The 22,986-nt window shown below is 39.3% G+C and overlaps 1 protein-coding gene across 4 annotated transcripts in view; it reads left to right on the top strand.

Annotated features, from left to right (window-relative positions):
- The window catches only part of PlexA (plexin A), an 809,381-nt gene that overhangs the window by 105,433 nt on the left and 680,962 nt on the right, over positions 1-22,986 (top strand). The window contains exon 1 of one of the 4 annotated variants that reach the window (XM_033482896.2): positions 11,178-11,458. The exons of the other annotated variants lie outside the window; for them this stretch is intronic. The gene's annotated coding sequence lies outside the window, so the exon portion shown is untranslated. Of the gene's footprint in view, positions 1-11,177; positions 11,459-22,986 lie in introns of those variants that run through there. 4 annotated transcript variants of the gene reach the window in all.

Below are 22,986 nucleotides of genomic sequence, written 5' to 3'. Positions count from 1 at the left end.
GCGTTGAATAAAAGTCGTTTTGGAATGTTAATTTTATTGCATCATTCCATAACGATCCGAGCGAACCCAAAAGCCGAATGAATCGGTCGTAGCCGCCTAACAATCGGCGAGCCTATCGGTCCGAGCGTTCTTGACCGCGTTTCCAAGACCGTCAACGTGTCGATTACACGAAAACGGGCGCCGTGCGGTTCACGTGCTCTTCGTTTTTCCCGATTTGCAACATTCCCGGTGAATTTTTAACGGTAACGAGACCTCCAATCTCGGGAACCGGTCGAAGCGACGCCGCGGGAAAACAACGAAAGGCACCCGCGGTTGTATTTCATCGTCGACCACTCCGTTATTACGGCGGTGTCGATGAAGCGCCCGTCTGCTTTATTTGCGACTACAGCCCTGGTTCGCCTTGCCGGCAGCCTTGCCCGAACCGGCCAACGACCGTATCTCTCTTACCTATCCTGTAGCGGCTGTCTCCTTCTCGTTCCCCGTCTGTTCCACGGTTCCTTTCTCTTTCGCTGGCGAGCCTCCACCGCGTCCGCCAGGCCTCTTTGATCCGTTGTACAGGTAGGCTCACGTGGAACGCGCATAAAGCTCCCTGGACAGTTTAAACGAGGCCTTTTTGGAGCGCCACCGTAAGCCAAGGGATAGTTTTGCACCTCGGCGTCTCGCGGTCGTGGGCGATACCCTGTTTGCCTCCTCGAGCGGGTCGTTCCGCTCGTTTTGCTCGCCCGATGGAATTAAAGTAGGTTTCCGTTTAATGGCGGGGAGCCGCGTTTTTCCAACTCGATCCATTACGGATTTTTAGCGACACTTATATCATTTACCCCGCTCGCTCGTTTCGTTTCTTTTTTTCGTTACCGACACGCAGCAGCCGGACGGTCACAAAACGTGGCAGAAATTTTTAATACACATACGGCCGCTGAAGGATGTAAAAGTTTCCTGTTTTTTGTTGACAAACTGCTATTTTCACGAATTTTAAATGTTGACAGCTCATAACAACGTCAAACGATATCAATTAAATTTTCAGCGTAGGTGTGTATAAGTCACTAACTAAAAAACGCATTTTCTAAACGTTTGTTATAGATTCGCATGAAAAGACTGAAAAAACATTTCTCATTATTTTTATGACTTTAATCAATTGCACTCTAACTAAATTGTTGTACACTCATTTCCCAGGAAACTAGTCGATCTCGCGTTTCAAAAAAATTCAAATCATTTGGACCAATTTTTAAAATGTTATTCTCTTGGAAAAAGTGTTGGCATACTTTTTGACGAGAATGTACAGACAGTGAAATCAATCGTTGTTCAATTGTAGAACGAATAGAACTTTTACGTTTACTTTAAAATACCTAAAATCGGTCAGTGTTACACAGATTTCAAAATCTTGTTACCCCGCTAAATTAACAAATTTAAATAAATGGAGACCGATGCAGAAAATATTTATTTTATACATAACGATTTGCAGAATAATTCATCATTCTATCTTGTTCTGTGCACTGTCGCGGATTCTTCTGTTCCAGAGTAACATCTTGTAACATGATTATCTTATATCGATATTCAATAAATAACATTAGCAAAAGAAAGAAAGAAACTGCAAAATCTTGTCCCGAATGAAACGCAGCAACACTTTTCAAGTGCAAGCAGCGATACGCTCGCTTCCTCCACTATTTCCCTCGACGAACGACCGTCTAGATAAACGTCTGATAGATAAACGCTTCGATGACCTTTACGTTATCGTGCAGAAATAATTCTTACATCGAACAGGATTCCTGTAATTTGTCGCTATTAGCATCGCTGCCGGGGAGAAAAGAAATCGTCCAGAAAAACAGATGCTTCGGGTACTGTTCCGAGACACAACGCGTCTTTTGACAAAGAAGCATCGTACTTTGAACTTCCGCGAGATTTCTGATAAACGGTCGGATAAAGAGAATAAAAAGAGGTTTCATGTCGCCATAAATAAATCAAAAGGGAATGGAACGACTGGACCAGCTTTCATTCAGCCGTTGAATGTAGGCGTCCATCCGCCTATCCTATCTTATCAGGCGCAACGACCGAAACGGATGTTACGATAATGATACTCTTGGAAATGCGCTGCTCTCAGAGACGATCGTCGCAGCCGTTCGCGTTAAAAAGGAAACACCCGGTCCCGATAAACGAGAGAGAAATTCGAAATTACACGGCTCCCATCGATCGTCGTTCGGCGAACGCGGGCGGACAACGACGCCGCGCCGCGCCGCGCCGTTTCAGCGGCGCGCGCGACCTTTTTGTAACGGGTGTCCTTCAAGTGCGAATTCATTTTTGTCGACGCCCTGCCGGAATTTGGAAATCTCGGTTTGGGATGGGAGGGGATTTTTAGCGGTATCGTGTTGCGTTCTTCAACGTTCCAGGTTTCTCGATTATGTCGAGATTTCGGAGAATAATCGAGATTCTCGAAAGCGCGGGGTACTCGAGAATTTCGGGAATTTATAGAAGTAAATATTTTATAATTATTATTTATTGTAGGGGAATGCTGTCGAATACGGGAATACATGAATTGCGCTATTTTGAAGAATCTAGCAAATTGACACTGGTGAAATGGTATCGTACACTCGCTGGAAAACTGTGCACGTGGTGAATCAATAATCAAGGGACTCAATAATCGTTTTTCTATTTACTGCCGTTTGAAAATTCAAAGTATTACAATTTCATGTATTTTTCCCTGTTAATTTATCTTGCTTATTTGTTTCGTCTTTTATTAGTAATATGCATGCCTGTAACATCCATATGTATTTATAAAAATACACGTGACTTTTTTCTAAAACAGAATTTAACATATTTAACTATACGAAATTTCAAATATACAACCGGTGAGGAGTTTGATACATATATGGTTGATACATGGTTAATTTCATGTGAAGTATGATGTTACAACCACAGAATTTATGTAGTAAAAGGAAAAATATTTTTCTTATATATTACGAAATAACTTTTCTTAAATTGAATGTTTATTTAGTCGTGCATAACATCACAATTAAAGGGCGATAATAAATGAAAGGAAACAAATTTTGTTCGTTCTCTTTTTAAATTATTGTATTTATTTCCAGTGTTTAGTAATCAATTCCATATTTGGTATACCTTATTTATTATTTATTTTAGATCACTTCGATATTGACACAAAAGCTACACTATGCCATGCATTGTGAAAAATGTTCTGCATCAATGACAGGAAATTGAAACCGAGTAGGAAAATAAAATATTGGCATATTGTTGCCACTATTTTAAATTTCACCTACCCAATTCTATCCTAAATGCATAAATTCCGCAGGCGTGTGATCTAGCGTCTGACTTTTCTATTTCCGATAACTCCCTTATCTTATCTGCATTTAAATATTTAAACGATAAGTCGATGTTCTCCAGAAACGAAAACGTTGCACATAAGAGGCTCACGTGTTATTGTACTCCCGCTACATATTGATTCGTTTTTCCTTGACCACTGTATTCCATTTGTCCAGTTGCTAACATTCATGGATAATAAAACATAACATAATAATAATAATAATAATAGTAATAACAGTAATAATAATAATAATAATAATGATAATAATAATAATAGTAATAGTAATAGTAATAGTAATAGTAATAGTAATAGTAATAGTAATAGTAATAGTAATAGTAATAGTAATAGTAATAGTAATAGTAATAGTAATAGTAATAGTAATAGTAATAGTAATAGTAATAGTAATAGTAATAGTAATAGTAATAGTAATAGTAATAGTAATAGTAATTGTAATAGCAATAGCAATAGCAATAGCAATAGCAATAGCAATAGCAATAGCAATAGCAATAGCAATAGCAATAGCAATAGCAATAGCAATAACAATAGCAATAGCAATAGCAATAGCAATAGCAATAGCAATAGCAATAGCAATAGTAATAGTAATAGCAATAGTAATAATAATAATAATAATGATAATAATAATAATTTTATAATATAACATTTACGAATATCATAAAAATGGGAGTGAGAGACATCTATAACTGAAATCGGCAATTACTTACTTGCCAAGCCAATAAAATATCTTCTTATATCATTCTCCTTTCTCGCAACTGCAGTTTAAACCGCGTTGGATCAAAATCGTCTTCGTGCATTATTTAAATCTTGCGCCGAAAATTTGAGATACTACACGCAATTAAATATGCAACGAAATTACAACAAAGAGTCGCGTTCGCAGGGACAGTAACACGTAACGGTAATGTTTAAGTCGCGAAAGCTTAGAGTGAAATATTATAATTGTGAGCGGTTTCGTACGTTTCGGGACTCCGGCGCGGTTATGTTAATTGCGGCGGCTTGTGTACGTGCGCATAAGTGTTCCCCCGGATTCGCGTGTTTCGCGTAGCGGTCGTGCAATTCGATAAAGAAATCCGAGGGGGTAAGTCTGGTGATCTAACGGGCCAAGGTCTGTTGCTTCAGCGCGGGCCATCCATTGAGTTGGAAAACGTTCATTCAGATAATCCTGAACGAAACTGGAATACTACGTCCCTATCTGGCTCGATTCATCCGACCTTAACGGCGACTCCGAGAATTTCAGCGAAATTCGCGTGTGATTCGCTTCTGGGAAATTTCATCGGTGCGTCCGAGACCATGTAAAAATAAGATAATTTTGTAATTCGAATATCTAAGAATATAATTCAAATAATTAAGCAAGTTTTAGTCGCAATGCGGTCGACCAAAATTTATTCACTAGACGAATGTTGTTGTCGTGTATGAACGAAACATTTTGTTCCATATAAAAATTCAACGAAAGTAATCATTCTGAAAATTCGTTATGCAATTATAGTTACTTTACGCGGTATTTAATCACTGGCATTATAAGAATTCGCGCTGTAGGAACTCGTATTACACGGAAATCTACTGTAAATGATGTTGTAGATTAAACATAATCCAGCGATAAATAAGAATATATATGAGCCGCCGAGAACAGAAACGGCGTAGTCAAGAAAGCTAATTTGTGGTTAATGGAGGATAAATGAATAGCTCTCCGTAAAAAGCAAAAACATATAAAATTGTTACAATTCTTCCACATAAACCACACTTTCAAGCTTTAACTTAAAATAATAAAAAGAAAGCAAATAAAATATTAATCTAAATTTAATTCAATAATTAATCAGCCTAGCAAACAATTGACTTGCACCACTTCTGCACCGAGCGGCTCGTATTTAAAAAATACAGAAATGTTACAAATAAATTATTCTTAAACTCGATCTCGGCGCCGATACACGAAATGGCGAAAATATGTGAACGAAGAAGAAACAAAATTGCAAACATACCTGAAACATTGGATCATAAAGCGTAATCGTTGAGCTCCGACAAATAATTTTAAAGGTATTCATTGAAAGAACCAATCTCAGATCCAATGGAACGCTATTTCGTTATCCGAACGCTCACATTCTGCTGATTGATACAGTAAACGAGTTGTGCTTGGTTGCCCAGTTGTCCACACAACAGTTAATTCCGCTTGTCGAAACCCGTGTAACGCATAATCTCCGAACATATGATTGACGATCGTTTAATCATCGTAATTTCCGATGCGGTCTAAACGGCGGTCCGTCACGTCGTTACATTGATAATGAAGGAAAAACTCTGGTAATTGTTTCACGGCGGTAGCATTTTCACTGGCCGAGCAGCGACCGGCACACACACGTACACTGCGCGCGGCCGTGTTTCTGGCGGAGAATATAAATTACAGTAAAGATAAACAAAATTGCTGGCTCAGTGTTTTGTAATGCGCGCTCTGGCGCGGCGGCTCGCGTGTCCAATAAATGCAATTAATTTTACCGGTCAATTACCGAGATAATACGACGGTGTCCATTTCGAGGGTTATAATTAATGGTTTTGATATGGAAAGTAGTGCCGCAATTTCGAGGCGTATCGGCGCGGATCTTTCTCGTCCCGGGACTACGGAATCGGCGATGGCGATGCTCCGGCTCTCCGCTCGCTCCTGCTCGATTCTGCTCGACTCTGCTGTGTACCGTAAGCTCAGGCCTGCGTGAAAGACGCAGGAACCGAGCAAGACAACCGGAGGAAGGAAAGCTCGACGAAAAGCGATATTCCTTTGGTTCACGCGCGAGCGACCCGACAAAGTTCCTCGATGTTCGGCCAGCCCGGTATACGCTTCTTCGTGTTGAAGGATGGATCGCGTTACACGTCCGTATCGTGTAACACCTCGATCTACAAAGGAGAGCACCTCGCGGCCTGGAACGGCTCGTACTTCGTTGCAGGGACTGATGCCAATGATTCTTGCCCGCCGCGGCGTGGCTGTGTATTGACCGGCCACTTACGGCAAAAATTGTTTCCTCGCGCTCTGGGACGCGTGTAGTTCGGTCGGAATTATTTCTTCTGCGGAGAGAAGCACATTCAACCCCTTGCCGTTCGTTGATGAGTCCGACTCGCGATGGAAGTTTCTGGTTGTAACCTGTGAAATGCGAATGTTACTCCGTTCTTTTATAAAATTCTGTTCTCTTGTCATCGGTATGGAAAATTTCAACATCGAAGGAAACGTGCAATGACGGACATATACTTAACACTTTATCGTCCGGTCGTGGTTGAGGCTGCCACTCAGTAAGGACTGGCTTAGTCGCGCGCGCATTTGCTCCCAGTACCGGCTAAATTTTCGCTATTCATTGTGTTGTGCTTATTCCTTTAAAAATAATAATAAATAATAATATAATTATTATAATTATAATTCATAAGGATATGGGGAGGTCAGCATACAGGAGGTCAGCTACTAACAAAACAGTAAAGAAGCGAAAACCGTCGATAGCTAAAAGTCGATTAATAGGCTATCGGTCGATAAGCATTGGCAATCGAAAAGCCGATTAATAGGCTAGCGATCGATAAACATTGGCAATCGAAAAGCCGATAAATAGGCTAGCGGTCGATAAAGTGTTAAGACCACTTGGAAAACGGTAGGACTTTTTTAAAACTGGACTAAACTACTCGAATCGTTTTTAGGTGATAGAAGAACTAGTTTACCGGACGATGACTGAAATGCTTTTTTTTTTTAATAATCCTATTACTTGGAATGACATAAAGAAATGAAATACTTTCGTTTTCAACTCTTTCTTGTCTGAGCCTGCAAGAGAAATATAAGAAATGTTTTTTTGTATGTCTCGGTAACGTGTGTGCACGGTGAAAACTTCCATCGAAATCGGATCACCTTAATATAGGCTGTAAACTGTTTTGTCATGATTTTTGACACTTTCGACCGATAACGTCAGAAATCTACGATTTTTTTAAACCTTTCAACGTTGTAGCTTGACTCCGTGTTAACCGATTTTGTGATCTACAATATGCATTCTCAAATTGAGAAACATGAGTTTTTGAATTCCTTCGTCATTATAAGTAATAGCAAAATTGAATCTCGTGGACTAATCCTTTTGTCATTTAAAAAAACATTCAAGTCGTTTAGTCCAGTTTGAGAAATGTTGTACCGTTCTTCAAGTATTAAATGACCGCGCGTTGTAGGTACAGCAGAAATATTTGTCTTTCTTTTCGAAGAAATGATTGAACTCGAATAACTTCTAATCATAATAAGAAATATTACTATTCTGATCTAATCGTGTATTTTGTAGTATTTTCTTGGGATTCTCTTACAAGAAATCAAAAGATATATTTCGCATTGGTTATTGTTGGAGCAAAAATAAATACTCACCGCATCCATCTAAGCCTCGCGAACCCTCGCGAACCCTCTGTGCAGCATATGTCTTCGCATGTATCATCGGAAAATGACGTGTTACGATATTAACACTCTGCATATTTGACGCCGAACCTGACTCATGTGTTTCAAGTGAAGTATCTTGTCGGTGGACTATCAGGATGGAACATGAGCATTTTTGATTTATCTGATTTCGTATAGGGTAATGGATGAGGGTCATGGATAGGGGTTTGTTTCCGGGCATAATTAACTTTGTATTTATCGAATGAGACTTATTAAATTTTTGTGTTCTTTTATTTCGTTTATTTTCCAATAAAAAAACTCCCTTTATTTCGTTTAATTTTTAATATGCGTCTTTCTAATATGTGTCTAAAAGTTTAATATGTGTCTTATTCGATGAACATAAAGTTAATGACGCCCGAAGACGAACCAAAGGCACAGCAACTGGTGATTCTACAGCAACTGGCTACAGCAATATTCGCGGCTCTATACATCCGCACATCTGTACTGAGCTTTGTATACATTATATCCCGCCTAATCATCGTCCTCGTCATTCTGTATCAAGCGTTCCATTGAGTCGTGTGCATCAATTATAAACTAAGTTCCGTAGCAGAGAGATTGAATTCATTAGTCCATAAACACTATACTCGAAAATACGAACTGGTAATATGTACGTCATTCACTCGGATATTCCCACAGACCTACTATGCACTAACAAGGAATACAGTAAATTCTTTGCAATTGTCGTTCAGCTTGCAAACAAAAATGGACAATTTGGGAAGAGGAGATTTGACTACTCGAGCTTCGCGGTACGTTTTTCTAGTTGTCGATTGTCGACAACGATAAAAACGAGCCGCGAAACTCCAATAATTGCATCTCCTCCTCCCAAATTGTCCATTTTTTTCCAAGCTAAGCGGCAATTGGAGAGAATTTACTGTGCTATGCGACTGATGAGGAAATCGCACCGATATTCGTGTACAGATCGAATTTACATGCTAAAAAGATCACAAAAATGTAAATTAACAGTGCTACCAAGGCTTGGTGAGATCTTGACAGATCAACAAAGGAACGAAAAATGAGGGTGCTGACTTTTGTTTGGAGTTTAGTTAATTTGTTGCTGACTCTCTCTTTCATTCGACATTATCTATTTATTAGCGTTAATCTCTGCTCTGATCATTATTTATTGTCATTTTTGATTTATTATCAATTTACGTTGTACAATTTGATTTCATGTAAAGCGATCCGTGAAGGTCAGTGCAGCTCTTGACAACATCTTTAATTTACATTTTTGTGACCTTTGTAGCATATAATTCGCGATCAATACGATAAAATCGGTGCAATTACGTCATCAGTTAAATAGTGTTTCTTGTAAGAGCGACATAATTGCCGTCTGATGGCCAAAAAAGTAAGTTAAAAAGGTACACTTTTCACGATTGGTTCATGGCACGATCTTCGTGCACGTTTTTGGAGTATAATTTTTGGCGGTAAAAAGAACGTGCTTTTGATTTGTTCTTACCTTCGAAGAAAGATTGTGATATTTTTACTAGTGCTTGAAGTGCAAAACATGTATCTTTTTCACGTCGAGATATTCAAAGTTCTTTGAGTTTCACTTTTTCGAATGATATATTATCTCTAATTGCCCCCCGAGATTACAACTATTACGCTAATCTAAAACAAAAATATATTTTAAAAAGCTCATGCGTAACTATCGTCCGCATAAAAGAAATAAAATGAAAAATAAATACATAAAATATCTCATTATTCAAAAAAATGGCCGTACTTAAAATTTCGAATTCTGTTCTTTTAGCTTTCTTCTCTATTTTACCATACAGAAAGCTTAAAATAAATTTTCAACTTATTTTAAAACGTTGATAGAAAAGACGTTAGTAAATCTACCGAAGATTGTGTCCAAATTTGCAGTCAATCGGACAACTAGATCTCGAGATATTATGTCAGCCATATCGCAAAATAAAGTTTCCAAAGGAACGTGTTTAAACTTTCTCTTGTCAGTTACATGGAAGTATGTGTACGTTCCTCGAACTTACGTAACCTCGTTATTTTAATGAATTGGAAAGAAATTATTTTGCAGACATATTTTTGAAATCGTATATAAATCAGAATGTCCTGTTGTCGTGCAAAAGACAATGAGTAAAATCCACAAAAAAAAAAGGAGAGAACTAAACTTCAGCACAGATTGGTTTCATGAAACATGCACATGAAACCACACACGATTGCATCGAACAGAGTCATCCTATTTAAGGTGCTCGTGAAAAATGCAAATCTACTTGGCTAGTTCAATCTCAAGCGTACTTCTAAAGAGTTTGACCTATCACACGTTTCAGATCATTTACAACTTGATCGAGATAAATCTATACCGCTGAAAAAAAGCTGCATGCTATAGTGCTCGACGTGTGAAAAAAGCTAAACGTCCTCTTACTTTACCAATGAAATATAACCGACTTCGTAAAACCTATCAATTTCCGACCGTTAGTCAAAATGAACAGCATTAATAATAATCCTGTAAACATTGCTCGATAACATTGCGCCTGTATACTTGAAACTATTATAGTTAGCAAGATTCTGAACCGCGCACATCTATGAGTCCGGCAGGATTTACGCGATTACCCGTAGAGTACAAAAGATTCTGGCCGTCGAGGTCGCAGACGCGTCGTCTGGCAGCGGCAAGAATCAATTGGAGCAGCGAGCAGACTGGTTCTGCCGGATCACGCACACTGGATCAAGATGTGTGCATGGATATGTGGTCGAGCGGGTCTCTCGCGCATTTGCGCGTATCCCCGTCAAGTCGAAACGAGACTCGTGGTCGGTGAGCGCGGGCGGATTACTGCCTACGGTATGCATTCCATCGAAGCCTCCAAGCTTTCTCCCGCGAGACGACAGAAAAATACGTGAGAACGCGCATCGCGGCCGCCTGGCATAGTCGAGTGGTTAGATTAGGAAGAAACTGCGGCTCGAACGCTCTCGCTTTCGGTGAAACTCTTCGTCACGCCGCGCGCGAACGCTCGTTAACGGTTGATGTACTCGAATCGGGTTCATTCGGGTCATTGTTATTCCGATTGGCAGAACGCGTACCGACCGGCAGCGAGGAGGGTTAGAACGCCTGGAACGTTGAAAGTCGATCGAGAGTGAAGGGATCGAGCGGCGATCCCGGTTTACAACGCGGCGCGGCGCGACGCGACGCTTCGCGGTAGTCTATGGCCTATGGTAAATCTCATGATCGGGAACGAAAGAAAAAAGATAACGGCCTATAGCCTTCGTGCCAGACAGTATAGTGTTTCGCGACTTCGTGGTCACGCGACACCCCTTCGCGAACCACGAAGGCAGCGTGGTGTCGGATAAACGTCCCGACTGGCGCATGCTTGATCGGACGCGTTCGTGCAGGCTCGTGCAGGCTCGAGCCTGCTCGGCTCGCCTCGTGCCGGCTCGGCCGCGGTCGTCGCTAGGGAACGACCGGACGACTCTCTCCAGCGTGCTGTATCACAGTCTGGGTCAGTTCGCCGAATGATCTTCGCTTCAAGCGGGAGGACGCGTGCGCGTGTGCCCTTCTTGTGATCACGTGAGTGGAGAGCTGTTCGATACGATTTTGCGGGGCCGAGGATCGGAGAGTGTCAAACCAGTGTCAGTGAACCGACGGGAAATATACAATCCGCGTTGTGGCCAGTGGGATAATGTTTAAGTGTGTTGCCGAGGAGGCCGTCGAGCTTGCACGGAGTGAGACGACTCTCGCCGAGGAGAGTAAGAACGCGTGACAGGTAAAACGTAACCTCAATTTTTTCCGGAGCGAGCGTAAAAGCGACGGTCGGTTTCACGGGCGGCCCTGCCGGGATCGGGAGTGCTCTGTGCCGCGCGTTCTTTGTGTGCACGAGAAGCGAACCCGGGGTTTCGAGCGTGCTCCTCTCCGTGAAATGCTCTCCTCGCGTTCTTGCTAGCCATATACGAGCGTCCTATAAACTCGTTCTGTCGGACGCCGGTAGGGCGCAAACGAGCTGTGCAACGGTACGTTGTCCCGAACGATTTAAAAACGGCGCACCGCACCACGAAACTGCATACTTTCGATTGCACGCGTGACTCATTTCACGACCGCCGACGGGAAAAGTGAACGAAAGCCAAGAGAGTGTCGTCCGTGCCAAGGAACTCGTACACGGTAACGGCTCCGAAAAGACCGACGCTGCGCGGTTCCTTTTTTCCTTGTCGCTCGGCTCGTTTGATTTTTCGAACGATCTCACGTGACCTTCCGTGGCTCTCACCCCTGTCGCAAGGCAATGCGCCGCTTCCGTTTCGAGGAGAGAGCAAGAATGCTCGGCCAGATTATCCGCGCGTCGGCCGTCTTTCTCGCTCGTCCACCACGCCTTGAAATCCTACGACCTTTGATTCCACCAGCATTTCGCAGCGTGTGGAAACGAAATGCCTTTTTTTCGCGTCTCTGTCGACGCCGTTCCCCCCGCAGTGTTCGACATATTTTCGCACGTTGATGGATTACGGTCTCTTTTTTTCGACCGTCGGCCATTGTTGATCGTTGTCCACGAGCAATCGTCGAACAGGTTTTTCGGATTATTCTCGTTGGAACGTCTCGATATTTTTTCTCGAAATTCGATTTACCTTTTTCTCTGCTCGATTTTATTTATTTATTACCGAAAGTAGCATGACTCGACTAGAAAGCCAAGCTGTTTACGCGAATTGTTTTGTGTGCCGAGTCCCGCTTCCGGTTTGAATATTTCGATCGTAGTCCGAGGACGATGCGAATTATGACGTTTAGCCGTGTTTTACAGTTCAACTTTTTCTTTTCGCGTTCGAGTACTGTGCTCGGGTGGGTCACTTTCACCCGACAGGGATACTTTTTATGGTAGTCGGAGGTGACTGCAACCTGCCATTCGTTTTCGACCGGTCGTTTCGTCGGATTCGTTTCATTATTGATTGTTATCATAGTCGGCCGTTATCGTGGAACGTTTGTAAGATTTTCGCGTTGAACATGTTTCTTTTTCGAAATGAACTTTTCCGTAGGCCAACATTCAGCGAGCAAAGCGTATATATATATTCATATTTTTTTTCCCGTGACTCGAGAACTATTTCTGGAATTTATTTTGGAACGTTAGCATGCGCGTAGCGAATTTGAATATCTCGCGACCACTTACGATACACGTTGAAAATTACCCAGGTGGCATGATGCTTTTCGGTTCTGAATACTCTCCTTTATGACTCAGTCGTACGATCGCAGAATAATCTTATACACGCGTTACCGCAGGTATTCGTCATTAAACGGAACATTTTTTTTTTCAAATTGTCAGCTGTAATTTTGAACCGTCGGTAGGCTACAGTAGAATGAACAGTAATTGGTTTCAGAACCTTGTTCGTTATAACATCTGTTCGTTCTGGTATAACGCGGCGGTAATGGGGGTACATTTCGTCCCAAGGCCACATTTCGGAGCGAGGTAAAACCTGCGCACGTTAAAACGTGGAAAACGAATAACACACGGCGGTGTACAAATAATATAGAGTCGATTTAATTCACTTTAAAATCACGAAAAAAAACCCTTAAAGAATTTTTGAAAATACTGTTCTCAGCTTGTTAACATTATCAACGAATGGAATTAAATGTTTACGTAGACCTCTGCAGACAATTCTTATTTCGTGTAAAAATCTCTGGTAAGTCACGATTGATACGAAGTTGGACGGGGAGCGGTGTTATCGTTGTCGCTAACAGACAGAAATAGATTAGAAAAGATAAACAGAGAGATTCACGCTGCCAGACAAAGTCAGGGTGCCATTGCCTTTGTCGTAGTCTACCATATTGCATTGGAAACTTACAATCTCCACGAAAATATAGACGACTATGAGTCCAAATTACGTTAGCCTTTTCGTTATTAATTCTGTCGTGCAAACAATAAAAATTTTCCGATCGTTGCAAGCTTATTAACCCCTTGACATACCATCCTCTTCGCAGTTACTGCGATTAGAAATTTCTCGATTACCATAACTTCTTAGAAGGGAAAGAAAATTGATGCTTATCGCGCGTGCCTAAATTTACTTGAATGCTTAAATATTCATGACAAGAGATTAGAATTTTATTCAAATTTTAGTGGACAGAATAACATATATAATCAATTAGTTATTGTTAGAAATTTTCATGATAACTTCGAAATTTTCCAAATAAACCGGTTAGCCGAAGAATGCGAATTTACAGAACCTTCACGATTATTCGCGCGTACATAATTCTCCACGTATAGTGAATTCTTCAATTTTATGTTATCGCATCCTATCGTGACGCAAATTATAGCGTCTCCTGGAACGAACGTCTTCGACCAAATTTTCCTCGTTCTCGTCGATGACTGGATAATTACTCGACCGACAGTTTCGCATACTTGTCTTTCTATCTGGAGCGGAAATCGCCATTAAATGATCCGAAGAATTTTCCTGTCGAAAATTTAGCGGGGAGACTCGAAAGTAGATACAGTCTAGCGGATTAACATAAGGGTTGAACTAGTTTCGCGGTGAACGGGTTCCGCGTACGAACGTTTATGCAACTCGGGCCAGCTAATACGCACCGCGTAAAATGGCGTGGACGAAGGTAGGATCCGCGACACCGGGTGGCAAAACGTGAAAAACGGGTACGGCTGCGCAGCTGAAAAATGATATTAACGGAAACTAACCCGGTTTCCGGTCGCGGCGGGGTTTAATGAAGACACGCGTCTCCGTGGCATCACGTAACCGAATGCAAATATCCGCGTCTGGGATTGCGAGCGAAACTACCGGACGACGGCGAGCCGTTTGTATGCGAGAATTACGACGATAATCCGTGGACAACGATCGATGTGTTCGCTGTTTCTCTTCTGTCACGCTCTCAGACGTTTCCTCCGCGCCTCCCTCCCTGCCGTTCGCGTCGCTTCGTAGACCGCGAACCCGTCTATCGAGAGGCTTAACAAATTAGCATAAATATTCGTAGTTGCCACCGCGCATCTATCATGCTTACGCTGATGCGAGCCCAAATTGAAAAGCAACAGATCCCGCGCGATATTAAGAAACACCCCGGGCAGACGATCGGCCGGAGATAATAACACCGATATAATCCTGTAAACGCGATCATCGCGATCGTATGTCGTTGTTCAGCTGCGTGGCGGAATCGCGATACGCGATAAGGAATTCGTAGGCGTGCGCGAAGAATGCCGATTCTTTTCGTTCGCCGTGGGACGCGGGGCAACGTTCGGTCTTATTCGAATCGTTTCGAATAAATATTTGTCCACGATAATTATTCGAACGAATTCCTTTCAGTCGAGTATTTCGTTCGAATTACAATTGCTCGTTGTTCGTAACAGATCTATTCACACGCGTAATTCTTCATTTTTTATTCGAATACATTTTGCTGTCTTCGCATTTCTTCGACTTCCTGCATCGAGTTATGCGTCCATGATCAATTTACTCAGAAGTAACGAACTTTCCGATGCAGCAGTTGAAAGAAAGTTAATTGTAAAAATTCATCTGGTAAAAATGAGTGAATGAAGTATAGAGAAAAAATTATGGAATATCATTTTTATTCAAGTCGACTATTTTCGGAATTCATTCCTGTACAAATAAATTCTTATTCGGATGAATTAATCGAACGAAATCTTATTCGGATGAATTGTTATCTAGATAAATTTGTATTCGGTTGGATATTTATTCGATAATGTTATATTATAAATAAAATTTTCTTTTTATTCGTTCGTCAATGTCTCCTATTCGTCGTCCGAATCAAATTTTGCTCGATTCTAGTACAGGATGTGAAAATTATAATGTGATCTATACCCTCGGTTTGCTGAATATGTACATATCGACGCAAGAAACTTGTCGCAAAATTGACCCCGATGTTGAAAGTTCAAGGACAAGCATCGAGAATTTTATTTTATTTACATAAATTACATTATTCGGTTAGACAAATTATTTGAATTGTAAAAGTGATGTTTGCAAATATGATTCTCGGGATAAGTAGAATACTGTATAATGAACAAGTTTAGTGATTTTTTACGTTGAATTTTTAAGATCAGGGTCACAATTTCGTGGCCATTTATTTGTGTTAGTATTCACCAATCGTATTACACTACGATATTATTTTGTGACACTTTGTATGTAAGATTATGTTTTCTGTTGTAGGTAGATATGTTTAGAGTTTGCAGTGTAGATGGAATCCTCCGGTTGCAATTTTTGAAAAATGTTTCAACACAAAATCTGAACACGGAACAAGAATGTTTAGTTTAATGACCTGTGAATTATAGGTTTTGTGCATTTGTGGCAGAAGTTTGTACAGATGGTACACAAAATATTAAACATATTGAAAGAACATTTCGTTGTATTTGTTTTAAAGAATTGTTTACTTAAAATCTGTTTGTTCCAATCGAGTAGGTCATTTTTATTTTACACCGAGAACGACAGTTTACCCTTATTATCCACCCCACCGATCATTTTATAATTTACGAAAACTATAGTTTATACTTAGAAACTGTTTAACAAGTGTATCAAGTCTCTAGTAACATTATCTAATAATACCATTTGGAATTATCAAACATAATTAACAAATATCGTTCAGATTTCTCTTAGCGTAGCATAATAATTAAAAATTCTACTAATAGACCTACGGTGTAGATAAAGTGTTAATAGTAAATTGATATTGTTTTTATCTATACAAGCAAAATGTTCGAACTTCTAGTAAAGTTGAAGTTCCGTAACTATAATACTAATTAGCGATGCTTAATCGATTCATCAATATTTCTAATCATATTTTCGAGGTCACTTTGTTTGCGTTGCGTTTTACTGCATCTTGTTGAACAGCTACCAATCCAATCTTACGGATCGGATATCAGTATAATAAAATGGTCTCGTATCCTGTGGTTCGAGGGTTACTTAATCAATTTTCTGCCGAGAGAGGCTCGCACAGTCAATGCTGTGCATTACAAATCTTCGTTTCCAGTATGCGAATAATTAAGAATTGCGCTATCTATGCACGCGGATGTCGGCACCAGGCAGATATTTATGTAAGCGATAGATGTTTACGATTCATCCATACACACAGAAAATACATACAATAGATCATTCTTGGAATGATTAATTATGTTCATTCGTAAATATTTCTCTCTTCATTGGCTTGTTATCTAATTCTCTTTCGAAACGTTTTTACTGGAATTTGTGCTTGTTGCTTGTGTTTTCGAAAGTGAGCCTCAACTTTCATTTTCAGTTTACACATCGCTATTTATGAAATAAGGAAATCTGTACGAATTTGAATCAATCGTTTTCTGGTTCCGAGCAATTTTTGTCGATCTCGCTTTCGTTTCTTCCCCAAAATTTTGATGTAACGTTTAGGCTAAAATTTCCTAATCCGAGGACTTCTAATGTAACAACCCAGCTTGTTCCCGCGATGAACGTTCCGAGTGTCGCATCGACACTGTTTTGCTACGTATTTAAACCGCAACTTTCGTTGTTTCGTCTGCTTGTCGGCAACCATATTTGTAAAACGTGTTACGAAAAGTTTTTGAAGGAGTTCGACTATATTACGCATATCTTAGGAATGCTGAGTGTGTAATTATTTTCATGAGTACTATCGTAAAGGTTGAAAGTCGAACTGTTTAAAGATTATATTAGGTCTACCGGAAAGTTCTGTCCGTTTTTGTATTGAAATATAACACAATTTTCGTACATTTAATAATATTTATTGTAGAATATACTGTCCATCGTTACTTACGACTTCTTGCCAGCGTGATGGCAACTTGTAAATGCCATTTTTAAAAAATGATTCATTTTTAGAGGCGAAGAACTCAACCAGTGCTTGGTTGACATCAGCTTCGGTTTTGAATTTTTGTTCCTGTAAAAAGTTTTGCAAAGAGAGAAACAAGTGATAATCGGAGGGTGCTAGGTCCGGGGAGTATGGTGGATGCGACAGAATTTCGCAGCCTAGCTCTGCGATTTTCCGACGAGTCGCCAAAGCAGCATGTGGTCTGGCATTATTATCGGTAGCCATGTTTCCACGATCGCGTCTCACTTAATAATGACACGAGACATCTTTGTTTCAGTTTATTTAGGAGAGTACATGCGTGTAAATGCAATGATAAAGAGAGATAGTCATATATGTCTCAAATCAACACGTGCATATGGATTGAAACTTGAAGTGACACTATCGGACAGAACTTTTTATTTTTGGAGGTATTGAAAAGTATCTTTTTTTCAAATAATTTATTAACAAAAGCTTTTCAGTTTAGAGATGTCCAAAGCGAACGTTATCATTTTTTCGCAGCCGGAGAATTTTTCGAGATTTCAACGTCGCCTTTACTTTTTTAATTATAATCGTATATGTTTTTATGTATTTGTCGATGCAACCTGATATTTAATAATGTCGAAATAATGTCGAATAAGAATATCTGTTAAATGCCGTATGTGTTTATTGTCACTTTTTTGTTCTAATCTACGATGATAGGCAATTTTAACGGTGGAGTCGCATACGATTAAAGAGCGTGTTAAAGTTATTCAAATTTACTTTGAAAATCAGTGTTCAATACAAAATACTCATCGTAAATTACGTGATTCTTTTCGGCGTACATAATTGTCTATCTGAGCGAACAATTCGAAATTTGGTTGAAAAGTTTGGTACATGTGTGTAAACGCAATGATAAAGAGAGATAGTCATATATGTCTCAAACCAACATGTGCATATGCATTGAAACTTGAAGTGACACTATCGGACAGAACTTTCCGGTAGACCTAATACATTAATTATATATCACACATTTATATATATTAGTATTTTCTTTATTAAAAAGAAGTATTTTCCAGTAGATTGTAAAAGAATACATATTTTAGCATTTATCGTGTATCTACTTCTAATAAAAGTGTTTTTAATCGGAAATTATGATTTTTGATATTGAGCCCCTTTTTTTACCTTGCGACCCTTTGTTACTGTACTCGGTGTGACGACTGGACGAGGTACAAGATTTCTATAGCGAGATATCGTCGTAAATACGTACGTCGTGTGTATTTTGTCGATCTTCGTAAACTGTCGGCCAATAACGTGCTTACGCGTGTCGCCCCACAGCCAAAAAGTCGCGGAGGTAGCGCTAAACGAAGAGGCACGTAGCCGACCATGAATGGCTGGGAGGGCGAGCCGAAAGTATGAATGGGCTAATCAATTTCCAGGCACAATCGCGCGGTATAACGCGTGTCCCTAGTAACCGCATCCGCCGGCAGCCTGTGCACGTGTACGCGCACAAGTATAAATTTTCAATACGAAATGTTCCGTGATACCTGGGTTGGAAACACTCGCAGGTTCAAACCTATTGGATTACGTTGCCTCTATCATTGCGCCCGTAGTCCAGATAGCACAGATACGCGTGTTTGGTAAATAGCGAACGTAGGACGAATTTAGAATTGGCGCAAATGAAACTTTCACGTTACGTCGGATGTGTGCGCGCGCGGTTTCAACTTAATTAGACGCTGGGGATTATTCATTGCCGCGCGCTGATTTTTTGCCCGTAATTCATCGATTATCGATAGACGAGAAGTTGATAACTTTTTATATTAAAAGTTTTTCTCTTTTTTTAATCAAATAAGCGACGTTGTTTAATAAAATATGATTCGGTAGGAAACAAGGGAAACGGAGCGAACGTATTTGAAATTTAAATGTTTCGACTAAATAGAAGAAGATAGAGAGCATCAAATTATTCAGTGATAATATTTATAAGTAATGAAAATTTCAGCTTGAAAAACTTGTTTGGCAGATCGCGGATTTATAAATTACATGCCTGGTATGCATAGGTATATGCGTGCTCGTCGGTGAACGTGTTCATTTAAATTCATGCATCTTCGTTTCCCCGCACACTTTTATTAAATCAGGCGCGAAAACGCGTGTTCAAGCTAGTAAAAGTTCACATTTCATTTCTTGTGCGAATACATTTGCTTATTACATCAGTATGTGCATACGTTGACCGGTGAACATATGTATGTGTGCGCGCATTCACCGAGCTAACACATTCCTCCGCTATACTCTGTTCTCAATGAAAGCGTTTCTATTTATTTTTAGATAAACAGGATGACTTCACAGATTTAGGCGACGAGGCGCTTGAGAAACGGTACACGATGACAGACCGAAATGATTGATGATTACTTCATTTGGTATCCACAATGCGCTAACGAACACGCGCCGAGAAATTCATGCGATTTGCAAAGACTCGAAACTGATTTTTCTTTTCGAAATTCCAGGTTTCGTTTTCTACCCTTCCATTAACGGGCTGTAATGCGAACGACGCGTCGACGTTTAGTATTTTTTGTTGTTCTTGAGTTACGAACATCCACTTTTGAAAGCTTGATTACTCGAGTGACAAACTTTCTGCGAAAGAGGAGACTCGGCTCCATATTTCTAAATACGTACTGTACTATTCTCTCTCTCTGTTCGAAAGTCCTTGATCTTTAATGTTACGTTCGCGAGAAGTCTAACATTAGCGACGGCTGGAAGGTAGTAAGGATGATAAACCGCGCGGCTGAATGAAACTCGCGCAAACAGCCACGTGGATCATTGCGCGAATGATTCAGTGACTAGTCGATCGTACAAGGTCCCACTCATTCGTTTCTCCTATCGTGTGCATTCACGCACGATATTCCCATGCACCATACCTTCACTATCATTCCGGGAATGACTATTGTAAAAGAGATTGCAGCCGTGGCGTGATATGAAATTTTCATGTTTCATTTCCTCTTTATCTCTTTATCTGCATATATCTCTTTATATACATATATATATATATATATATATATATATATATATATATATATATATATATATGTATATATATCTCTCTCTCTCTTTCCGCACGGACTACCCGGCTTTATCATCTGAAATATTTTCGACATTATTAGAACTCCGTAGAAACGTTTCCTGCATTATTTTGCGAAGGTCTGCGAATAGCAAATGCCTACAGATTGTATGCATTTATAGCGCTATGAATCTTTCGACATTCGACGAAGAATTTAATCAGATATTTATCTTCATCGAAATAGGAGGAAACCTCTAATTAGAGTTCGTACATATTTGCAAAATTCTGCAGTCTAGTAACAACGGGTCAATATCTTATTTTTTATTTATGTTAGATTTATCTTCACATATCACGCTTAATAGCGTACCCCTATTAATTTATGTATCTTTCTTTTTTTAATGTATATATTTTTTCTATATTATATATACTATATATTATAGGTTAATATAAAGATAGTAAAAGAAAAGAAAATACACAAATAATATAATATAAAGATAATTAATATAAAGATAATAAAAGAAAAAAAAATATATATTATTATTATTATTATATATATAATAATAATAATAATAATAATAATAATAATATATATTTTTTTTCTTTTATTATCTCTATATTAACCTATAATATATATATAGAAAAAATATATACATTTAAAAAAAAGTACGTAGAAAAAAGAAGTCATTCTGATGGAAAATCGAACAATTTACCTTCGAGGTTATTAATCCCCGGTGACCGTTCCAATTATTGATCGATAGGAAATTGTGAATCACGTTTAACGAACCTCAGGCAAGATACATCCAAAAACGAAAGCATCTGACAAATATTTCAAGTACTTCACGTTATGAACGTCATTATCGGTTTCTTTCGTCCGAACGTTTCGTTTTCCAATGATTTCTCGAACCGTAGCGGAGGGGCAGAGACTCGCCTTATCGGGCAAATCGACGAATAAAGTTTCCCCGGCGGCCTCTGCTCGCGGGCAATTAGCGAAATAGAATTAATTCGGCACGAGCTGTGCCGCCGGGCTTCCTGATCGGCTCGCGTGATAGATGCGCTCCCGCATTTTTACGCGCTCGAAGAAGACGCCGTTGTTTATTTATCCGGGCGGTGACCGTTTTGCAATCGGTTTTCCGATAAGCCGATTTTACCCGGTATAATTTACAGTAATTTGAATATAAAACGTTAATCCATTTTTAATGGAGTGTGCCCTTAATAGCCGACCGGGATTTTAATAGTGCCGCTAATTGTCCCACTATTTTAGTTAAACCGCCGTCGGACGGCCACTCGAATAAATTGACCGGCGTTATTTCAAGCGGCTCGCCAGCACGCTCCCAGAAATCGACAACTGGTTTTCGTAACGCTGTTTCATTGAATTTCGATACCGGGCCGACGGGAGGTTTATGGCTTTGCGCGAACTGTCCCTGTATTTTCTTCTTACGGCTGGGGGGCCGATATACAATTCCGACGCCGTACCGTCGATCTTCGATTTCGCTGCAGTTTAATCCTTCGATGATAAAAATGTTTATTTAGACAGAACAATTATAGCATAGTACATACTCGCGTATTCAATGTAATATAAACGTAATATAAAAATTAATGTAATGAACAATATATATATATATATATATTGTTCATTACATTAATTTTTATATTATATATATTTAATTTTTATTTTATATATATATATATATATATATATATATATATATATATATATATATATATTGTTCATTACATTAATTTTTATATTATATATATTATATTTTATATTATATATATAGTAATGTAATTGGTGGTGCAACCAGATAGGGGCTGATTCTACGCCAAAAAATAAGTCGTAAATGAAAGGAATAACATTTTTCCATTTAACCAATTAGCTGTGACGCCTTCTCTCTTCTCAAACACAGAGTAACTGTCGCTGTTAGAATATTGTAGCAAAAAGACGGTTTTATCTTGTAAAATTAACAATTTTATTACTAATATTTACTTATTGTACTACATATAATTTACTTATTACGCTACATATACTATATATATACATAATAAACGAAAAACGCAGGAAAAATCAAATACTTATGAAAGTTACAAATTCAAATTGCTGCTGTAGAATGGTATATAGGAAAGCAAGAAACGATACGTGATGGATTTTGTAATCTTATTTTTATAACAATGTAAACACTTTCGTGCAGCATTGAAATGGTTTCTTAAATGAAAGTATAAAATAAATGCGATAAAATGAATTGACATCCCCATTATGAAACAAAAGGATTTCTTCTCTTTGATAAAATGATAGTGTTTCGTTTTGTAACATAGTAACATCAAAATTCGGATATTTTGTTGTCATAGCAATTTGGATACTGTCTTTAGGATCCAATCGACTTCTCTGGTTGTTGCAAAAGGCGGCAAAATTTGTCTGCCTCCTCCTGTGCAATTTTGAAAGCCTCTGCAGCTCTTGACATGTAAAAACCTGCTACTGTACCTGCTTAATTGTTGGTTAATTTTTGTCGTAACTGGGT

Source organism: Megalopta genalis, chromosome 16, assembly GCF_051020955.1.
Source record: "Megalopta genalis isolate 19385.01 chromosome 16, iyMegGena1_principal, whole genome shotgun sequence".
Lineage (NCBI taxonomy): Eukaryota > Metazoa > Arthropoda > Insecta > Hymenoptera > Halictidae > Megalopta > Megalopta genalis.
This window is presented reverse-complemented; position numbering and strand designations above follow the sequence as displayed.